Source organism: Eurosta solidaginis, chromosome 1, assembly GCF_040869045.1.
Source record: "Eurosta solidaginis isolate ZX-2024a chromosome 1, ASM4086904v1, whole genome shotgun sequence".
NCBI classification, from domain to species: Eukaryota; Metazoa; Arthropoda; class Insecta; order Diptera; family Tephritidae; genus Eurosta; species Eurosta solidaginis.
The window spans coordinates 344,607,423-344,631,910 of record NC_090319.1 but is presented as its reverse complement, the minus strand read 5'-3'; the positions used below and the strand labels follow the sequence as shown (position 1 = coordinate 344,631,910).

Sequence of the window (24,488 nt, the reverse complement as noted above, 5' to 3'; positions counted from 1 at the left end):
CGTATATGCAATACATATGTATATGTATGCCATTTCCAATCAACATACCCTACCTCTTCTTACGTGGTGGAACCGCCATGTCTCTTCCTATTACACCACTTTCTGTGACGTTTGGAATGAGTCACATATGGGGCGGAAAGAGCAAAAACCATATAACCTTCATAGTACGTGTGAATGTTTATTGAATTTGTGTGCATACGCTGGGGGCCTTCCAATGTACAAATGTTTCTTCTATATACCTTTTTCGTTTATTCGAATACGAATTAGAAAAGGCGACTCATAAACTTCGTATATGCCAAAGTGAAACAAATATATTTTGAAGCGAAAATCAATACAGACGCGAACTATGGAAAATTCTCGACTTTTCGGGCGATACGCAGTTAGCAAGTATAAATAGAGCAGCCACAGTCACACCATCGTTATTTGTGATTTGAAAGTCTTGAAGAGTGTTTCATAAGAAGCGAAGAAAAAAAAAGAATTAGAAAGTATAAAAAGTGTGTAGAGAAAAGTGTGCATCATCCATAAGTATCTAAATGGTTTTATTGATCAGCATTTACTACAAATAAGTGGTTTCAAAAAGTGAAAAAAGATGAAATCTACAATAATGGTAACCGAAAATGGGTATGCAGGCAAGAGAATAAGACGTGTACCGTTAGGAGAAGATGATCCCGGTTAGCAGAATATACCTAAAGCAGGAAATAAATATGGAAAATCGCAAACAACACCGATGAATTACATCAAAGATATTCAGGCAAAGGTCAGGACGAATTGGAATTTTTTCCTGGTACTGGTTGAAAATGGCTAAATATAACCCCGTAGTGTTAGATATTAGCCTGCTGATGCTGGGGAAGCAAAAATCAAGAAAATTTGCGTATGTACCCTAACAAATGGTATATAATTAATCATTTACGTAGGCAGGATATATGAGTTCTGAGTGAGGAATCTGTTCAGGACAGGCAGGAAATCCAACAAATTAGAGACGAGGAATGAGCAAAAATCAATTACGTCAAAGGCAGGGAAACGGTTGGCAAAAGAAAAAAGAAAAACGCGAATTTTGTACTGATTTTGTGAAGGTCAACATGATGATCCAATTTTTGAAAAAAGTGCCTCTAAAATGGAGCAGGAAAAATGCGTAAGGTACAAAAAATTTAGAAATAAAAATGTTTTTTCTGGTATATATTAAGTTATAATTATTTTCTAACAGTTATTACGTATAAAAAAATTCCCCCACTTTATCTTTTATATATACATACGTTATTGCGTCGTTAAAATTTTACTTTATTCTTGCTAACATAATTTTTTTTTTAGACATGTTTTCTACTTAAACTAATGAGAGTTATGGTCGTAAATGTGTTGTAGGCAAGTGAAATAGTTTCGTAAGAACTGCGCCTTATTTGTAATATTTTCCATCCAGTTGTGAAATTAACTTTCCAGTTTTTCTGTATAACAAAATTTACCATACATACATAAAAATAATACACATCAAAAGTATCTATAACTGTGCAACTCGAAAATTCTCTACCTCCTAAACGGTAAACTTATATGTTCCACGATTTAAAAGTTAGAGCAAGACAGCATGCTACATATTTAGGGTACGCCATTTATTCATGAAAAAAATTATCTATACAAGTAAAATTTTCTATAAACGAAATTTTGTTAGTAGGTACGTCACCAATATGGCTAAATATTAATTACCAGTGGCTCGGCGAAGTATCTAGAAAATCTACTTCTTGCACTTCAGACATTACACTTTGCTAAAAATACTTTGGGTACCCTCTCAACGAAATTTCGAGATATGTATGTACATAGCAGCGGAAGTGAAAGTTGCATAGATACAAAAGCGCATTCATACTCTATAGCCATTTCCCACTTTCATGGAAAATTGTTAAATACAGCTGCGCCGAATTGCATTTTTTTTCTATACCAGCTCCCTTAAATTTATCACTTAACGAAATTTCGAGATACACATTTTGCAGTTGAAGCGAAAATTTGAAGCAGCTACAGAAAATATATACATACATAATTACACTATAGCCATTTCACTCTGTGTTAAGCCAAATTTTAGATACAGTTGGCACCGTACCGCGTATTTTAGCTGAATGCATATCTGCAATTCCCCCCCCCCCCCCCCCTATTGCGAGTGTCGATTGCAGTAGATAGTCGACCGCTGAGGGATAATCGATTATCTTTATAATGTATACAAATTATGTTAAAATAGCAAAATCTGTCTTGTATAAAATAACTGTTTATAATGGTCCAAAGATTTGGCGATTAATTTGTATAGTAATAATATTAAATGCAAAAAATGGAATCGACGAATTGTCGACACTCGCAATAGGGGGGTTTGTTTTTTTTTTTGTACCCTTACATCACATGTATATTTAGGAGTGAAAATTAATAGATACAAAAACGTATTCATACACTTTAGACATTTTGCTCTCTCCTACGGAAATTCTTTTAAAGGCAGTTACACCCAAATAAATTTTTTTTTATACCTACATTTTTTTTTTATCGCTGTTCAATGAAATTTCAAAATACATATTCTGCGGCATAGGTATAAATTTCAGACATAAGCATATGTATTACATATGTATATGATTTCAGATACCGCAAGATTTCATCTGCATACTACATCCTTTTCACTCTTTTTTTAATTTAGCATTTTAGATGCAGTTGCGCCGTATTGCACATTTTTTCTGTATACCTACCTGTGAAATTTTTAAACGAACTTTCAAGATTTAGTGGAAGCGATTTTTTTTTTTCAAAACTTCCAAGTGAAATATTTTATTGCGATGCGTTTTTTTCGCCCCATTATAGTAAGAAAATTTGGATATACGTTTTTTCCGTCGACAAATAATCTCAACAACACTTCGCAACGAACGTTACGCTTTGAAAATGGTATACAACTGTAGTATTTTTCGTCCAATAATCAGCTTCACAAATTATCAATCAATATTCCAACGAAAGTATTATACTCTACGAAAACTTAAAAAATTTTTAATTGACATATTTTTCCCTATGAGACTGCAAATCATCTTACTTTTATGTATCTTAGTATGAGTAGTTGTGCTTCACCGTTCTACAATTAGTGAGATCTGTGAGAAAGAAAAATACTACAATTTCGAATTTTCAACATCAACATCAAACTACAACTTCGAAACGCTAAAAAGGAAGATTTTAGTTTAGCAAACATGTTTTTTCTGATTTTTTCTAAATTTTTGATACAGTTTCTGCAAAACACTGGACTTTGCAGACCTTTTCTCCAAGGAGCTTCAAAGGATTATCTTACTTCGCAGCAAAATGCATTACCACACACCATTTCAACAGTGTTGGTTTTTTACGAGAGCAGCTAGGTTTTCGCTTACTTTTTCGAGTTTCTTTCCAAATGAACGTCTTCAAATTAAGTTTATTCCAGATAATGGACAACAAAAGAGATCTCTTCTGCGAAGAGCTGCAACAACTTTACTAGACTTTTTTTTCTTCGCCAATACTCTCAAGAATTTTGTTTCAGTTTTTTACAAAACAGAAAATAATTTGTTTAATTTTTGTATTTAAACTAGTCATACTTTCTAGGATTTGTATATATATTCAAAATTGTAAAACGGAGAGGATTTTATCTACTAAAACCTCTGGATATTTCTTTCAGCAGTAGTCTCTAGCAGCTCTTATATACAGCAGCTCTTATATACACAAGTTACAAAGACATCTCATTCTAGGCGTATTTCAGAGATTTAATTTCACTTAAGCCACAAAAATTCATACATTATCTTTAAGTAAAGCTACAACAAATGGGATTCAAAAGAATGCAACAATTTTTGTAGAAATTTTTTTAATCGCCAAACTGTTTAGGCCACGACAATGGCAATCACTCGTGGCAAACTTATGCATTCGTTTATGCTTTTGAAAACTTTGTATCACGCAAACAATTTCCTACTCAAAAGGTTAAAATAATTTAAGTAGACATTTTTTTCTCAGCATGTTTTGCTATAAATCATGCATCATCTTTCTATATTCTACGACGAAGGGAATCACTCGTCTAGAGTTTTTAAGCTAGTCACATTTTCATGTTATTCTATGCACTAATACTAAATTTTTCAAAACTTATTTCAAAATAACATTTTAGCTTGGAATAGAAGAAAAAATATTGTCGATATACATATTTTCTATTGTTAGAATTTTTTGATTGTGTTCTATGTATGTACATATATTTTTAAGCAAACTGAACAAATCTTCGTCGATATTCTCACTCCGTGCGTCTTTTTAGTTTAACCTTTCTCTATAAGATATCATATACTGAGTACAACTGCATTGTAATCCACTTAAAATACTTTTGTTATTTCGAAGTTTCCTTGTAATTTTCACCTATCAATGAAGCTTTCGTTTGTTGTTAAGCTCTCTCTACGGTTTCGCTGGCTTTTCTGATCAAAATTACTGCGAATGTGAAGCTTTATTTATTTTTTACCTTCTTTATCCAAAAACGGTGCCGCAGAATAAATTTTTTTATATCGTCTCTGAACACTACGCCATCTTCTCTAGCTATTATTTAAGTTGAAAATGTATATTAATTTCTCAAATTAAAAATAATATAGTTTTATTATTTAGGTAAACGCAGTATGTCTTAAGTCTGCTTGAAGTTGTTTAGCGTTAACCCACGTTTAATTTGAACTCACTTCATTATCAAAAAAAAAAAAAAAATCATAAATGCATATCATCTGTAATGTATAAAAACAGCACCTTTTACATATTTACGGCGTTTTTAAAAATCTTTTTTTTATACACAAAAACATACATAGTTCTAAAATAATATTCTTAAATAGCCTTACTAGTTATAGCAAGCATATATAAATTAAGTTTAAAAACATCAAATCTCCTATATATATCGTAACCATATATTTCTTTCTTTGAACTTTATAGTTTACTCGTCGTCGTATGCAATTTTGTCTCGATTTACTTCTACTACATACCTATCTACCAAAAAAAAAATGCAACCATATGTAATGTAGATAACTAAATGTTATTTGCAGTTCGCTGGTATAAATATGAAACTGGGTATATTAGACAGAACATGTACAAATTGACGGTAGGCCGCAGTGATCGTTTAAAAAACCGAAGACAAAAGCAATACCGAAACCGATAGCTATTCTTCCTCTACTACGCGCCATTGTAAACTCCTCTTACACTTGCCAAACAAAGAAAACTATACATATGTAAACCCCTGTCAGCGATGGTATATAGCAGAATACTGATTGGTATGTGAGATGATGCAGTGAAAATTAGGTATAATTTTTTCATGTTCTATTATACTAGGTTTTTTGATTATGAAATATCTACTACATTACAAACCCGAAAAAAAAGCGCAAAACTGAAAAAATGAATGAAAAAAAAAAAATAATAATAACAGTTAAAGCGTATAATTTTATAAAACTTAAATAGGGTTTGAAAAAACCACACAAAAAAAATTTTACACAGTATGTTAATAGCTGTAAAATTACATACTTAAATTAAAACCTTATTACGAAATATTTTATAAATTTTCCAACTGAATTGTGTTACTTTAAAAGCTACATTTACTTACCAACAACATGTTTTTGAAAACAAAAACAATCGTATATAACCCAATTAAAAAAAAGATTGAATAAATAACGTTTTAGCTGCAAATAAATTACAAATCTTCCCCCAATTCGTCTAGTCTCTTTAATTATTATATAACCTTTATAGCGTTCACGTCGAACACAAAAGTGAGTACCTAATAATGATAAATATACTTACATTCATGCATAATATTTATATTTAAAAAATATTTAAATTAATTAAACCAAAAGGGGCATATAAACAAATTTTAACATCTAAAAGTAGAAATAACAGGAAAGGAGCCAACTGCGACGTTAACTGGTATGTGAACACAAACAATATTTCAGCAAATTCAAATATAAACCAAAACAACTTTTCATTAAAAAGAAAAAATCTACTAACATAGGAAATAGGATAAACAAACTGAAAACTGCGACGCAACATGTGAAAACGACCCTTAAATTAAAATTTTTAACTATAATCTGCGTACTCAATAAGAAATACAAACTGCGATGCACCACTTAAAACTCTTCAACTATAACTTGAAAAAAAAAAATAAAAATAATAATAAGACTCCGTACCCAATATTAAACAAAATCGTTAGAAATATATTGCGGCAATCTTGTAAAACGATTTCGCTTTTCCTGTTACGATACAAGTTTTAATTTTTGGACGAAGTATTAGTTTTCCTTCGTTTTGATATCAGAAGCAAAAAAAAAAATAAAACTAAAAACTTCCGCATTTGTTCCAAATAATTTAATTGTAATTTGTTCGTAAAAATCCCAGTAGCCTAAAGCTTCTACTTTTTAACAAAATCTGTATCACTTCTTCAAAACTCACTTCACATAAAACACTTTTGCGGTAGTAATTCGCATTACATAATTTCATAATCTAATTTTATCGAGAAAACACACAGTAGAGACAAGAAACAACACAGAACTAATACAATATAAATAGACTAGACGAGAAAACACCACTCATACAAGAGACAATCTAGAGAACATGTAATACTGATAAACACATCAGAAGGAATACTACTAACTAGTTCGAACAACTCATTAAAACACAATACAAAACACATAGGCAGAAGAGACGAACGAACAGACAGCGAACAATTTAGAAGGAGATAAAATATGACGAACAAAGCATAGACAAAAGATAGTTCAGAACAGAAACGAACAATTTAGAAGGATAAAGTCAAACGATATAAAATACGACGAACAAAACACAAAAGCTAATTTCAGAATATATAATTCATGTCAGAGAACACTCAAATGTGTAGAAGAATAATATATGCAAAAGAAGGCAATTAGGAAAAACTTTACAACAACTAAGGCATGGCATAGCTGAATGCGTTTGTAACCATTTCAACTATAGTAGGAGTGCGGGTTCGAATCCCACTCCCGGGAGAAAAGGCTTTGAAGAGATTTACAAGGTATAATCGAAACAGCTGTCGCCTTGTCCGTCCTGATGTCACGTTGTTTAAATTTTTCCCAAATTATTAAATAAATTATAAAATTAAAAATTGCTTGAAATAAATGTTTTCATACATTTAAAAGCAATACGGGCAATCCCCGATTAACTCATACAAACTCAAAATAACACCAAGACGTGTACACACCATTCTGACAAGAAAAAAAAAAAACCTGATACAAACAAAAAACTTCAGGAGGGACTACAAAGATGCAACGATTCAGATAATACGCACTACATTCAACGAGTAATTCGTAGAGAAAACAATACGCACAAGAAACAATCAGGATAATACAGCAACAATGTGGAGAGAACAAAGTAAAAGATAAAATCTAAGGAGAATAATACAGACAATAGAATATAAAAACATTTGCGCAAGAAATGAAACTCTTAAGACGACCTTTGGAAGAGCTCTTCCAAAATATCAGGAAAGCAAATCACTATACTTGAATGCTCGAATATATTCGATCGACAAAGAAAAAATGTTTTAAATCATAAACAGACCATCGCAAAATGACCCAATGTCTAATTGACTGTCCCAGTAGGCCAATTTAAGGTATAAAAGCATGTAATATACAATAATAGAAACTTAAACATCGAAGGCCATAGTTTAATGCCAGAGGTAAATTGAGGTGAAAATGGTTGTCGATATATATATTTTATAAATGCGGGAAGCGTATGGAATAAGGAGCTTTGAAACGAAATTTCTCTTAAATCCCACGAATGGAATAACTAAATTTAATACGGCGTGCATATGTATATGGTATAAAATAAAAAATTGTTTAAACGTATAAAACTGACATACGGCTAATACGTCTAGAAATACAAAATTCTACTTAAGGAAATGGTATAACTTTGAAGAATATATGATAGTGAGGTATGTGAGTGGTTGAGAATCATTTAACTGCGATGATTATCACAATTTATTGCTTCCTTTTTTCTACTACAGCGTTGTATTAACTTTGAGAGAGATTTAAGGTCTGTTGAAATGAATTATTCCATTCTGTAATAAACTATTATTAAATTAATTTTGATCTTCGAAAATTAAAATAACTTAATTCTAACTTTTGTCTGAAGACTATGAATTTTCAATTTTTTTAATACTAATACAAAATTTCTCTAACAATAGGGGGACTCATGTAACCGTATAAATGCCTTATAAAGTGTGTAAACGTATAAATTTATCTAGTTTACGCACGAGCTGTCAAATTTTGTATGAAAAATCATTTACACAATTTGTATAAATTTACGCGCACATTTCATTGTGTAAACGCGGTAAACTCAAAGGAATGCAACCTTGCAGACATTACAGACGGCATTTTCATCAAAAATCTCCAACATCAGCAAGTAAAGGCGTTTTAGTTTTGATTTTTCACATAATCTTGGTATTTTTTAATTTGTATAACAATCAAAAAAATTTTTTTGGAAATAATGCAGCTGAAAAACAATCAAGTTTATCACGAGTATTACTAGGTGCGTTCATATAACCGCGTGTGTAAATGGATATAATTTTACACCTTATAAGTTTATATGCTATCATGAGTCCCCCTAATATCTTTACTCAAAATGAAACTTATATGATTTCTTAACAAATATTTCGACGGCCACAAGGGAAACAGGCTATATCAAAATTCTGAAAGTTAAAAGCGCACATTAAAAATTTGATGTAGATGATTTAAAAAAATAAGAAACAACTTGAATATGCATATTTTATTTGAAATTCAAACTAAGCAAATAAAATAAAATTCGTAAAACTATTCGAAAACATTTTCGAAAACCACATAGAGCCACAAGGGAAACAGGCTGAACGAATAGCAAAATAAAATGTTTTTTTGAAAACATGCTCGAAAGCCATATAGGGGCACAAGGGAAACAGGCTTAATGAACAGAGCAACAAAAACATTTGAAATTCAAGTTAAATAAAATAAATTTTCGTATATTTCTTCGAAAACCAATTCGAAAAGCATCAGAGCCACAAGAGAAACAGGCTGAAGGAATAGAAAAATAAAATCTTTTTTTTTTCGAAAATATGCTCGAAAGCCATATAGGGCCACAATGGAAACAGGCTTAATGAACAGAGCAACAAAAACACTTGAAATTCAAGTTAAACAAATAAAATAAATTTTCGTATATTTCTTCGAAAACAATTTCGAAAAGCAATAGAGCCACAAGGGAAACATGCTAAATTTATAGGAAAAAAAAGAATATTTCTTCGAAAACATGTCCGAAAACCATATAGAGCCACAAGGGAAACAGGCTTAATGAACAGAGCAACAAAAACATTTGAAATTCCGGGTAAACAAATAAAATAAATTTTCGTATATTTCTTCGAAAACAATTTCGAAAAGCATCAGAGCCACAAGAGAAACAGGCAGAAGGAATAGAAAAATAAAATCTTTTTTTTCGAAAATATGTTCGAAAGCCATATAGGGCCACAAGGGAAACAGACTTAATGAACAGAGCAACAAAAACACTTGAAATTCAAGTTAAACAAATAAAATAAATTTTCGTATATTTCTTCGAAAACAATTTCGAAAAGCAATAGAGCCACAATGGAAACATGCTAAATTTATAGGAAAAAATAGAATATTTCTTCGAAAACATGACCGAAAACCATATAGAGCCACAAGGGAAACAGGCTGAACGAATAGACAAATAAAATATTTTTTCAAAAACATGCTCGAAAGCCACATAGGACCACAAGGGAAACAGGCTTAATGAACAGAGCAACAAAAACATTTGAAATTCCAGTTAAACAAATAAAATAAATTTTCGTATATTTCTTCGAAAACAATTTCGAAAAGCATTTGAGCCACAAGGGAAACGGCTGAACGAATAGAAAAATAACATGTTTTTTCGAAAACATGTCGAAAGCCATATAGCGCCACAAGGAAACAGGCTTAATGAACAGCACAAAAAAGCACTTGAAATTCAAGTTAAACATATGAAATAAATTTTCGTATATTTCTTCGAAAACAATTTCGAAAAGCAATAGAGCTACAAGAATAGAGAAATAAAATGATTTTTCGAAAACATGCCCGAAAGCCATATAGCGCCACAAGGAAACAGGCTTAATGAACAGCAAAAAAAAAAACACTTGAAATTCAAGTTAAACAAATCAAATAAATTTTCGTATATTTCTTCGAAAACAAGTTCGAAAATCAATAGAGCCACAAGGGAAACATGCTAAATTTATAGGAAAAAAAAGAATATCTCTTCGAAAACATGTCCAAAAACCATACAGAGCCACAAGGGAAACAGGCTGAGCGAATAGAAAAATAAAATATTTTTTCGAAAACATGCTCGAAAGCCACATAGGACCACAAGGGAAACATGCTTAATAAACAGAGCAACAGAAACATTTGAAATTCCAGCTAAACAAATAAAATAAATTTAAATAAAGCATTAGAGCCACAAGGGAAACGGCTGAACGAATAGAAAAATAAAATGTTTTTTCGAAAACATGCTCGAAAGATATATAGCGCTACAAGGAAACAGGCTTAATGAACAGCAAAAAAACCACTTGAAATTCAAGTTAAACATATAAAATAAATTTTCATATATTTCTTCGAAAACAATTTCGAAAAGCAATAGAGCCACAAGAATAGAGAAATAAAATGTTTTTTCGAAAACATGCTCGAAAGCCATATAGCGCCACAAGGAAACAGGCTTAATGAACAGAGCAACAAAAACATTTGAAATTCCAGTTAAACAAATAAAATAAATTTTCGTATATTTCTTCGGAAACATTTTCGAAAAGCATTAGAGCCACAAGGGAAACGGCTGAAATAATAGAAAAATAACATGTTTTTTCGAAAACATGCTCGAAAGCCATATAGCGACACAAGGAAACAGGCTTAATGAACCGCAAAAAAAAAACACTTGAAATTCAAGTTAAACATATAAAATAAATTTTCGTATATTTCTTCGAAAACAATTTCGAAAAGCAATAGAGCAACAAGAATAGAGAAATAAAATATTTTTTCGAAAACATGCTCGAAAGCCACATAGGACAACAAGGGAAACAGGCTTAATGAACAGAGCAACAAAAACATTTGAAGTTCCAGTTAAACAAATAAAATAAATTTTCGTATATTTCTTCGGAAAAAATTTCGAAAAGCATTAGAGCCACAAGGGAAACGGCTGAACGAATAGAAAAATAAAATGTTTTTTCGAAAACATGCTCGAAAGTTATATAGCGCCACAAGGAAAAAGGCTTAATGAACAGCAAAAAAAAAAACACTTGAAATTCAAGTAAAACATATAAAATAAATTTTCGTATGTTTCTTCGAAAACAATTTCGAAAAGCAATAGAGCCACAAGAATAGAGAAATAAAATGTTTTTTCGAAAACATGCTCGAAAACCATATAGCGCCACAAGGAAACAGGCTTAATGAACAGAGCAACAAAAACACTTGAAATTCAAGTTACATAATATAAATTTTCGTATATTTCTTCGAAAACAATTTCGCAAAGCATTCGAGCCACTGGGGAAACAGGCTGAGCGAATACAAAAATAAAATGTTTTTTCGAAAACATGCTCGAAAGCCATATAGGGCCACAAGGGAAACAGGCTTAATGAACAGAGCAACAAAAACACTTGAAATTCAAGTTACATAAAATAAATTTTCGTATATTTCTTCGAAAACAATTTCGCAAAGCATTCGAGCCACTGGGGAAACAGGCTGAGCGAATAGAAAAATAAAAATTGAAAACTATTGGTTATATGAAAAGCGTAGATTAAAATTGAAAGAGTGGAGGTGTTGAAATAAATATCTTATAAAACCTGTGAAAAGCATCGAACCCTGACAGTTGATCCTAAAAATTAAACCTCGAATCATGTTAAAGAGATTAGCAGGATAAAAATTGAAAACTATTGGTTATATGAAAAGCGTAGATTAAAATTGAAAGAGTTGAGTTGTTGAAATAAATATCTTATAAAACCTATGAAAAGCATCGAACCCTGAAAATTGACCCTAAAAATTAAACTTCGAATTACGTTAAAGAGATGAGCAGGATAAAAATTGAAAACTATTGGTAATATGAAAAGCGTAGCTTAAAATTGAAAGAGTTGAGCTGTTGAAATAAATGTCTTATAAAACCTATGAAAAGCATCGAACCCTGAAAATTGACCCTAAAAATTAAACCTAAAATTATGTTAAACAGATGAGCAGGATAAAAATTGAAAACTATTGGTAATGTGAAAAGCGTAGCTTAAAATTGAAAGAGTTGAGTTGTTGAAATAAATATCTTATAAAACCTATGAAAAGCATCGAACCCTGAAAAAACTATTGGTAATATGAAAAGCGTAGCTTAAAATTGAAAGAGTTGAGTTGTTGAAATAAATATCGTATAAAACCTATGAAAAGCATCGAACCCTGAAAATTGACCCTAAAAATTAAACTTCGAATTATGTTAAAGAGAAGAGCAGGATAAAAATTGAAAACTATTGGTTATATGAAAAGCGTAGCTTAAAATTGAAAGAGTTGAGTTGTTGAAATAAATATCTTATAAACCCTATGAAAAGCATCGAATCCTGAAAAAACTATTGGTAATATGAAAAGCGTAGCTTAAAATTGAAAGAGTTGAGTTGTTGAAATAAATATCTTATAAAACCTATGAAAAGCATCGAACCCTGAAAATTGACCCTAAAAATTAAACTTCGAATTATGTTAAAGAGATGAGCAGGATAAAAATTGAAAACAATTGGTAATATGAAAAGCGTAGCTTAAAATTGAAAGAGTCGAGTTGTTGAAATAAATATCTTATAAAACCCGTGAAAAGCATCGAACCCTGAAAATTGACTCTAAAAATTAAACCTCGATTTATGTTAAAAGATGAGCAGGATAAAAATTTAAAACTATTGGTAATATGAAAAGCGTAGCTTAAAATTGAAAGAGTTGAGTTGTTGAAATAAATATCTTATAAAATCTATGAAAAGCATCGAACCCTGAAAAAACTATTGGTAATATGAAAAGCGTAGCTTAAAATTGAAAGAGTTGAGTTGTCGAAATAAATATCTTATAAAACCTATGAAAAGCATCGAACCCTGACAGTTGACCCTAAAAATTAAACCTCGAATTATGTTAAAGAGATGAGCAGGATAAAAATTGAAAACTATTGGTAATGTGAAAAGCGTAGCTTAAAATTGAAAGAGTTGAGTTGTTGAAATAAATATCTTATAAAACCTATGAAAAGCATCGAACCCTAAAAAACTATTGGTAATATGAAAAGCGTAGCTTAAAATTGAAAGAGTTGAGTTGTTGAAATAAATATCTTATAAAACCTATGAAAAGCATCGAACCCTGAAAATTGACCCTAAAAGTTAAACTTCGAATTATGTTAAAGAGGTGAGCAGGATAAAAATTGAAAACTATTGGTAATGTGAAAAGCGTAGCTTAAAATTGAAAGAGTTGAGTTGTTGAAATAAATATCTTATAAAACCTATGAAAAGTATCGAACCCTAAAAAACTATTGGTAATATGAAAAGCGTAGCTTAAAATTGAAAGAGTTGAGTTGTTGAAATAAATATCTTATAAAACCTATGAAAAGCATCGAACCCTGAAAAAACTATTGGTAATATGAAAAGCGTAGCTTAAAATTGAAAGAGTTGAGTTGTTGAAATAAATATCTTATAAAACCTATGAAAAGCATCGAACCCTGAAAATTGACCCTAAAAATTAAACTTCGAATTATATTAAAGAGATGAGCAGGATAAAAATTGAAAACTATTGGTAATGTGAAAAGCGTAGCTTAAAATTGAAAGAGTTGAGTTGTTGAAATAAATATCTTATAAAACCTATGAAAAGCATCGAACCCTGACAGTTGACCCTAAAAATTAAACCTCGAATTATGTTAAAGAGATGAGCAGGATAAAAATTGAAAACTATTGGTAATATGAAAAGCGTAGCTTAAAATTGAAAGAGTTGAGTTGTTGAAATAAATATCTTATAAAACCTATGAAAAGCATGGAACCCTGAAAATTTACCCTAAAAATTAAACTTCGAATTATGTTAAAGAGATGAGCAGGATAAAAATTGAAAACTATTGGTAATGTGAAAAGCGTAGCTTAAAATTGAAAGAATTGAGTTGTTGAAATAAATATCTTATAAAACCTATGAAAAGCATCGAACCCTGAAAAAACTATTGGTAATATGAAAAGCGTAGCTTAAAATTGAAAGAGTTGAGTTGTTGAAATAAATATCTTATAAAACCTATGAAAAGCATCGAACCCTGAAAATTGACACTAAAAATTAAACTTCGATTTATGTTAAAGAGATGAGCAGGATAAAAATTGAAAACTATTGGTAATGTGAAAAGCGTAGCTTAAAATTGAAAGAGTTGAGTTGTTGAAATAAATATCTTATAAAACCTATGAAAAGCATCGAACCCTGAAAATTGACCCTAAAAATTAAACTTCGAATTATGTTAAAGAGCAGGATAAAAATTGAAAACTATTGGTAATATGAAAAGCGTAGCTTAAAATTGAAAGAGTTGAGTTGTTGAAATAAATATCTTATAAAGCCTATGAAAAGGATCGAACCCTGAAAAAACTATTGGTAATATGAAAAGCGTAGCTTAAAATTGAAAGAGTTGAGTTGTTGAAATAAATATCTTATAAAACCTATGAAAAGCATCGAACCCTAAAAATTTACCCTAAAAATTAAACTTCCAATTATGTTAAAGAGATGAGCAGGATAAAAATTGAAAAATATTGGTAATGTGAAAAGCGTAGCTTAAAATTGAAAGAGTTGAGTTGTTGAAATAAATATCTTATAAAACCTATGAAAAGCATTGAACCCTGAAAATTGACCCTAAAAATTAAACCTCGAATTATGTTAAAGAGATGAGCAGGATAAAAATTGAAAACTATTGGTTATATGAAAAGCGTAGCTTAAAATTGAAAGAGTTGAGTTGTTGAAATAAATATCTTATAAAACCTATGAAAAGCATCGAACCCTGAAAATTGACCCTAAAAATTAAACTTCGAATTATGTTACAGAGATGAGCAGGATAAAAATTGAAAACTATAGGTAATGTGAAAAGCGTAGCTTAAAATTGAAAGAGTTGAGTGGTTGAAATAAATATCTTATAAAACCTATGAAAAGCATCGAACCCTGACAGTTGACCCTAAAAATTAAACCTCGAATTATGTTAAAGAGATGAGCAGGATAAAAATTGAAAACTATAGGTAATGTGAAAAGCGTAGCTTAAAATTGAAAGAGTTGAGTTGTTGAAATAAATATCTTATAAAACCTATGAAAAGCATCGAACCCTGAAAAAACTATTGGTAATATGAAAAGCGTAGCTTAAAATTGAAAGAGTTGAGTTGTTGAAATAAATATCTTATAAAACCTATGAAAAGCATCGAACCCTGAAAATTTACCCTAAAAATTAAACTTCGAATTATGTTAAAGAGGTGAGCAGGATAAAAATTGAAAAATATTGGTAATGTGAAAAGCGTAGCTTAAAATTGAAAGAGTTGAGTTGTTGAAATAAATATCTTATAAAACCTATGAAAAGCATCGAACCCTGAAAATTGACCCTAAAAATTAAACTTCGAATTATGTTAAAGAGATGAGCAGGATAAAAATTGAAAACTATAGGTAATGTGAAAAGCGTAGCTTAAAATTGAAAGAGTTGAGTGGTTGAAATAAATATCTTATAAAACCTATGAAAAGCATCGAACCCTGACAGTTGACCCTAAAAATTAAACCTCGAATTATGTTAAAGAGATGAGCAGGATAAAAATTGAAAACTATAGGTAATGTGAAAAGCGTAGCTTAAAATTGAAAGAGTTGAGTTGTTGAAATAAATATCTTATAAAACCTATGAAAAGCATCGAACCCTGAAAAAACTATTGGTAATATGAAAAGCGTAGCTTAAAATTGAAAGAGTTGAGTTGTTGAAATAAATATCTTATAAAACCTATGAAAAGCATTGAACCCTGAAAATTTACACTAAAAATTAAACTTCGAATTATGTTAAAGAGGTGAGCAGGATAAAAATTGAAAAATATTGGTAATGTGAAAAGCGTAGCTTAAAATTGAAAGAGTTGAGTTGTTGAAATAAATATCTTATAAAACCTATGAAAAGCATCGAACCCTGAAAATTGACCCTAAAAATTAAACTTCGAATTATGTTAAAGAGATGAGCAGGATAAAAATTGAAAACTATTGGTAATGTGAAAAGCGTAGCTTAAAATTGAAAGAGTTGAGTTGTTGAAATAAATATCTTATAAAACCTATGAAAAGCATCGAACCCTGACAGTTGACCCTAAAAATTAAACCTCGAATTATGTTAAAGAGATGAGCAGGATAAAAATTGAAAACTATTGGTAATGTGAAAAGCGTAGCTTAAAATTGAAAGAGTTGAGTTGTTGAAATAAATATCTTATAAAACCTATGAAAAGCATCGAACCCTGACAGTTGACCCTAAAAATTAAACCTCGAATTATGTTAAAGAGATGAGCAGGATAAAAATTGAAAAATATTGGTAATGTGAAAAGCGTAGCTTAAAATTGAAAGAGTTGAGTTGTTGAAATAAATATCTTATAAAACCTATGAAAAGCATCGAACCCTGAAAATTGACCCTAAAAATTAAACTTCGAATTATGTTAAAGAGATGAGCAGGATAAAAATTGAAAACTATTGGTAATGTGAAAAGCGTAGCTTAAAATTGAAAGAGTTGAGTTGTTGAAATAAATATCTTATAAAACCTATGAAAAGCATCGAACCCTGACAGTTGACCCTAAAAATTAAACCTCGAATTATGTTAAAGAGATGAGCAGGATAAAAATTGAAAACTATTGGTAATGTGAAAAGCGTAGCTTAAAATTGAAAGAGTTGAGTTGTTGAAATAAATATCTTATAAAACCTATGAAAAGCATCGAACCCTGAAAAAACTATTGGTAATATGAAAAGCGTAGCTTAAAATTGAAAGAGTTGAGTTGTTGAAATAAATATCTTATAAAACCTATGAAAAGCATCGAACCCTGAAAATTGACCCTAAAAATTAAACTTCGAATTATGTTAAAGAGATGAGCAGGATAAAAATTGAAAACTATTGGTAATATGAAAAGCGTAGCTTAAAATTGAAAGAGTTGAGTTGTTGAAATAAATATCTTATAAAACCTATGAAAAGCATCGAACCCTGAAAAAACTATTGGTAATATGAAAAGCGTAGCTTAAAATTGAAAGAGTTGAGTTGTTGAAATAAATATCTTATAAAACCTATGAAAAGCATCGAACCCTGAAAATTGACCCTAAAAATTAAACTTCGAATTATGTTAAAGAGATGAGCAGGATAAAAATTGAAAACTATTGGTAATATGAAAAGCGTAGCTTAAAATAGAAAGAGTCGAGTTGTTGAAATAAATATCTTATAAAACATATGAAAAGCATCGAACCCTGAAAATTGACCCTAAAAATTAAACTTCGAATTATGTTAAAGAGATGAGCAGGATAAAAATTGAAAACTATTGGTAATATGAAAAGCGTAGCTTAAAATTGAAAGAGTTGAGTTGTTGAAATAAATATCTTATAAAACCTATGAAAAGCATCGAACCCTGAAAATTTACCCTAAAATTAAACCTCGAATTATGTTAAAGAGATGAGCAGGATAAAAATTGAAAACTATTGGTAATGTGAAAAGCGTAGCTTAAAATTGAAAGAGTTGAGTTGTTGAAATAAATATCTTATAAAACCTATGAAAAGCATCGAACCCTGAAAAAACTATTGGTAATATGAAAAGCGTAGCTTAAAATTGAAAGAGTTGAGTTGTTGAAATAAATATCTTATAAAACCTATGAAAAGCATCGAACCCTGAAAATTGACCCTAAAAATTAAACTTCGAATTATGTTAAAGAGATGAGCAGGATAAAAATTGAAAACTATTGGTAATATGAAAAGCGTAGCTTAAAATTGAAAGAGTCGAGTTGTTGAAATAAATATCTTATAAAACCTATGAAAAGCATCGAACCCTGAAAATTGACCCTAAAAATTAAACTTCGAATTATGTTAAAGAGATGAGCAGGATAAAAATTGAAAACTATTGGTAATATGAAAAGCGTAGCTTAAAATTGAAAGAGTTGAGTTGTTGAAATAAATATCTTATAAAACCTATGAAAAGCATCGAACCCTGAAAAAACTATTGGTAATATGAAAAGCGTAGCTTAAAATTGAAAGAGTTGAGTTGTTGAAATAAATATCTTATAAAACCTACGAAAAGCATCGAACCCTGAAAATTGACCCTAAAAATTAAACTTCGAATTATGTTAAAGAGATGAGCAGGATAAAAATTGAAAAATATTGGTAATGTGAAAAGCGTAGCTTAAAATTGAAAGAGTTGAGTTGTTGAAATAAATATCTTATAAAACCTATGAAAAGCATCGAACCCTGAAAATTGACCCTAAAAATTAAACTTCGAATTATGTTAAAGAGATGAGCAGGATAAAAATTTAAAACTATTGGTAATATGAAAAGCGTAGCTTAAAATTGAAAGAGTTGAGTTGTTGAAATAAATATCTTATAAAACTTATGAAAAGCATCGAACCCTGAAAATTGACCCTAAAAATTAAACCTCGAATTATGTTAAAGAGATGAGCAGGATAAAAATTGAAAACTATTGGTAATATGAAAAGCGTAGCTTAAAATTTAAAGAGTTGAGTTGTTGAAATAAATATCTTATAAAACCTATGAAAAGCATCGAACCCTGAAAATTGACCCTAAAAATTAAACTTCGAATTATGTTAAAGAGATGAGCAGGATAAAAATTGAAAGCTATTGGTAATATGAAAAGCGTAGCTTAAAATTGAAAGAGTTGAGTTGTTGAAATAAATATCTTATAAAACCTATGAAAAGCATCGAACCCTGAAAAAACTATTGGTAATATGAAAAGCGTAGCTTAAAATTGAAAGAGTTGAGTTGTTGAAATAAATATCTTATAAAACCTATGAAAAGCATCGAATCCTGAAAATTGACCCTAAAAATTAAACTTCGAATTATGTAAAAGAGATGAGCAGGATAAAAATTGAAAACTATTGGTAATATGAAAAGCGTAGCTTAAAATTGAAAGAGTTGAGTTGTTGAAATAAATATCTTATAAAGCCTATGAAAAGCATCGAACCCTGAAAAAACTATTGGTAATATGAAAAGCGTAGCTTAAAATTGAAAGAGTTGAGTTGTTGAAATAAATATCTTATAAAACCTATGAAAAGCATCGAACCCTGAAAATTGACCCTTAAAATTAAACTTCGAATTATGTTAAAGAGATGAGCAGGATAAAAATTGAAAACTATTGGTAATATGAAAAGCGTAGCTTAAAATTGAAAGAGTTGAGTTGTTGAAATAAATATCTTATAAAACCTATGAAAAGCATCGAACCCTGAAAATTGACCCTAAAAATTAAACCTCGAATTATGTTAAAGAGATGAGCAGGATAAAAATTGAAAACTATTGGTAATGTGAAAAGCGTAGCTTAAAATTGAAAGAGTTGGGTTGTTGAAATAAATATCTTATAAAACCTATGAAAAGCATCGAACCCTGAAAATTTACCCTAAAAATTAAACTTCGAATTATGTTAAAGAGATGAGCAGGATAAAAATTTAAAACTATTGGTAATGTGAAAAGCGTAGCTTAAAATTGAAAGAGTTGAGTTGTTGAAATAAATATCTTATAAAACCTATGAAAAGCATCGAACCCTGAAAAAACTATTGGTAATATGAAAAGCGTAGCTTAAAATTGAAAGAGTTGAGTTGTTGAAATAAATATCTTATAAAACCTATGAAAAGCATCGAACCCTGAAAATTGACCCTAAAAATTAAACTTCGAATCATGTTAAAGAGGTGAGCAGGATAAAAATTGAAAACTATTGGTAATGTGAAAAGCGTAGCTTAAAATTGAAAGAGTTGAGTTGTTGAAATAAATATCTTATAAAACCTATGAAAAGCATCGAACCCTGACAGTTGACCCTAAAAATTAAACCTCGAATTATGTTAAAGAGATGAGCAGGATAAAAATTGAAAACTATTGGTAATGTGAAAAGCGTAGCTTAAAATTGAAAGAGTTGAGTTGTTGAAATAAATATCTTATAAAACCTATGAAAAGCATCGAACCCTGAAAAAACTATTGGTAATATGAAAAGCGTAGCTTAAAATTGAAAGAGTTGAGTTGTTGAAATAAATATCTTATAAAACCTATGAAAAGCATCGAACCCTGAAAATTGACCCTAAAAATTAAACTTCGAATTATGTTAAAGAGGTGAGCAGGATAAAAATTGAAAACTATTGGTAATGTGAAAAGCGTAGCTTAAAATTGAAAGAGTTGAGTTGTTGAAATAAATATCTTATAAAACCTATGAAAAGCATCGAACCCTGACAGTTGACCCTAAAAATTAAACCTCGAATTATGTTAAAGAGATGAGCAGGATAAAAATTGAAAACTATTGGTAATGTGAAAAGCGTAGCTTAAAATTGAAAGAGTTGAGTTGTTGAAATAAATATCTTATAAAACCTATGAAAAGCATCGAACCCTGAAAATTTACCCTAAAAATTAAACCTCGAATTATGTTAAAGAGATGAGCAGGATAAAAATTGAAAACTATTGGTAATGTGAAAAGCGTAGCTTAAAATTGAAAGAATTGAGTTGTTGAAATAAATATCTTATAAAACCTATGAAAAGCATCGAACCCTGAAAAAACTATTGGTAATATGAAAAGCGTAGCTTAAAATTGAAAGAGTTGAGTTGTTGAAATAAATATCTTATAAAACCTATGAAAAGCATCGAACCCTGAAAATTGACCCTAAAAATTAAACTTCGAATTATGTTAAAGAGATGAGCAGGATAAAAATTTAAAACTATTGGTAATGTGAAAAGCGTAGCTTAAAATTGAAAGAGTTGAGTTGTTGAAATAAATATCTTATAAAACCTATGAAAAGCATCGAACCCTGGCAGTTGACCCTAAAAGTTAAACCCCGAATTATGTTAAAGAGATGAGCAGGATAAAAATTTAAAACTATTGGTAATGTGAAAAGCGTAGCTTAAAATTGAAAGAATTGAGTTGTTGAAATAAATATCTTATAAAACCTATGAAAAGCATCGAACCCTGAAAAAACTATTGGTAATATGAAAAGCGTAGCTTAAAATTGAAAGAGTTGAGTTGTTGAAATAAATATCTTATAAAACCTATGAAAAGCATCGAAGCCTGAAAAAACTATTGGTAATATGAAAAGCGTAGCTTAAAATTCAAAGAGTTGAGTTGTTGAAATAAATATCTTATAAAACCTATGAAAAGCATCGAACCCTGAAAATTGACCCTAAAAATTAAACTTCGAATTATGTTAAAGAGGTGAGCAGGATAAAAATTGAAAACTATTGGTAATGTGAAAAGCGTAGCTTAAAATTGAAAGAGTTGAGTTGTTGAAATAAATATCTTATAAAACCTATGAAAAGCATCGAACCCTGACAGTTGACCCTAAAAATTAAACCTCGAATTATGTTAAAGAGATGAGCAGGATAAAAATTGAAAACTATTGGTAATGTGAAAAGCGCAGCTTAAAATTGAAAGAGTTGAGTTGTTGAAATAAATATCTTATAAAACCTATGAAAAGCATCGAACCCTGAAAATTGACCCTAAAAATTAAACTTCGAATTATGTTAAAGAGATGAGCAGGATAAAAATTGAAAACTATTGGTAATATGAAAAGCGTAGCTTAAAATTGAAAGAGTTGAGTTGTTGAAATAAATATCTTATAAAACCTATGAAAAGCATCGAACCCTGAAAATTGACCCTTAAAATTAAACTTCGAATTATGTTAAAGAGATGAGCAGGATAAAAATTGAAAACTAATGGTAATATGAAAAGCGTAGCTTAAAATTGAAAGAGTTGAGTTGTTGAAATAAATATCTTATAAAACCTATGAAAAGCATCGAACCCTGAAAATTGACCCTAAAAATTAAACTTCGAATTATGTTAAAGAGATGAGCAGGATAAAAATTGAAAACTATTGGTAATATGAAAAGCGTAGCTTAAAATTGAAAGAGTTGAGTTGTTGAAATAAATATCTTATAAAACCTATGAAAAGCATCGAACCCTGAAAAAACTATTGGTAATATGAAAAGCGTAGCTTAAAATTGAAAGAGTTGAGTTGTTGAAATAAATATCTTATAAAACCTATGAAAAGCATCGAACCCTGAAAATTGACCCTAAAAATTAAACTTCGAATTATGTTAAAGAGGTGAGCAGGATAAAAATTGAAAACTATTGGTAATGTGAAAAGCGTAGCTTAAAATTGAAAGAGTTGAGTTGTTGAAATAAATATCTTATAAAACCTATGAAAAGCATCGAACCCTGACAGTTGACCCTAAAAATTAAACCTCGAATTATGTTAAAGAGATGAGCAGGATAAAAATTGAAAACTATTGGTAATGTGAAAAGCGTAGCTTAAAATTGAAAGAGTTGAGTTGTTGAAATATATATCTTGTAAAACCTATGAAAAGCATCGAACCCTGAAAATTTACCCTAAAAATTAAACCTCGAATTATGTTAAAGAGATGAGCAGGATAAAAATTGAAAACTATTGGTAATGTGAAAAGCGTAGCTTAAAATTGAAAGAATTGAGTTGTTGAAATAAATATCTTATAAAACCTATGAAAAGCATCGAACCCTGAAAATTTACCCTAAAAATTAAACCTCGAATTATGTTAAAGAGATGAGCAGGATAAAAATTGAAAACTATTGGTAATGTGAAAAGCGTAGCTTAAAATTGAAAGAATTGAGTTGTTGAAATAAATATCTTATAAAACCTATGAAAAGCATCGAACCCTGAAAAAACTATTGGTAATATGAAAAGCGTAGCTTAAAATTGAAAGAGTTGAGTTGTTGAAATAAATATCTTATAAAACCTATGAAAAGCATCGAACCCTGAAAATTGACCCTAAAAATTAAACTTCGAATTATGTTAAAGAGATGAGCAGGATAAAAATTGAAAACTATTGGTAATGTGAAAAGCGTAGCTTAAAATTGAAAGAATTGAGTTGTTGAAATAAATATCTTATAAAACCTATGAAAAGCATCGAACCCTGAAAAAACTATTGGTAATATGAAAAGCGTAGCTTAAAATTGAAAGAGTTGAGTTGTTGAAATAAATATCTTATAAAACCTATGAAAAGCATCGAACCCTGAAAATTGACCCTAAAAATTAAACTTCGAATTATGTTAAAGAGATGAGCAGGATAAAAATTTAAAACTATTGGTAATGTGAAAAGCGTAGCTTAAAATTGAAAGAGTTGAGTTGTTGAAATAAATATCTTATAAAACCTATGAAAAGCATCGAACCCTGACAGTTGACCCTAAAAATTAAACTTCGAATTATGTTAAAGAGATGAGCAGGATAAAAATTTAAAACTATTGGTAATGTGAAAAGCGTAGCTTAAAATTGAAAGAGTTGAGTTGTTGAAATAAATATCTTATAAAACCTATGAAAAGCATCGAACCCTGAAAATTGACCCTAAAAATTAAACTTCGAATTATGTTAAAGAGGTGAGCAGGATAAAAATTTAAAACTATTGGTAATGTGAAAAGCGTAGCTTAAAATTGAAAGAGTTGAGTTGTTGAAATAAATATCTTATAAAACCTATGAAAAGCATCGAACCCTGACAGTTGACCCTAAAAATTAAACTTCGAATTATGTTAAAGAGATGAGCAGGATAAAAATTTAAAACTATTGGTAATGTGAAAAGCGTAGCTTAAAATTGAAAGAGTTGAGTTGTTGAAATAAATATCTTATAAAACCTATGAAAAGCATCGAACCCTGAAAATTGACCCTAAAAATTAAACTTCGAATTATGTTAAAGAGATGAGCAGGATAAAAATTTAAAACTATTGGTAATGTGAAAAGCGTAGCTTAAAATTGAAAGAGTTGAGTTGTTGAAATAAATATCTTATAAAACCTATGAAAAGCATCGAACCCTGAAAATTGACCCTAAAAATTAAACTTCGAATTATGTTAAAGAGATGAGCAGGATAAAAATTTAAAACTATTGGTAATGTGAAAAGCGTAGCTTAAAATTGAAAGAGTTGAGTTGTTGAAATAAATATCTTATAAAACCTATGAAAAGCATCGAACCCTGAAAAAACTATTGGTAATATGAAAAGCGTAGCTTAAAATTGAAAGAGTTGAGTTGTTGAAATAAATATCTTATAAAACCTATGAAAAGCATCGAACCCTGAAAATTGACCCTAAAAATTAAACTTCGAATTATGTTAAAGAGATGAGCAGGATAAAAATTTAAAACTATTGGTAATGTGAAAAGCGTAGCTTAAAATTGAAAGAGTTGAGTTGTTGAAATAAATATCTTATAAAACCTATGAAAAGCATCGAACCCTGAAAAAACTATTGGTAATATGAAAAGCGTAGCTTAAAATTGAAAGAGTTGAGTTGTTGA

At 29.8% G+C, this 24,488-nt stretch overlaps 1 protein-coding gene and 1 long non-coding RNA gene across 2 annotated transcripts in view; one reads left to right on the top strand and one right to left on the bottom strand.

The window, feature by feature from the left end:
* SIFaR (SIFamide receptor) overlaps nucleotides 1–24,488 on the bottom strand; it is a 310,116-nt gene that overhangs the window by 167,691 nt on the left and 117,937 nt on the right. The gene's annotated exons all lie outside the window — the stretch shown is intronic.
* LOC137237990 (uncharacterized) lies at nucleotides 302–6,804 on the top strand. Its single transcript, XR_010949079.1, has 2 exons — nucleotides 302–1,137; nucleotides 4,915–6,804. It is a non-coding gene; the product is annotated as an uncharacterized lncRNA (long non-coding RNA).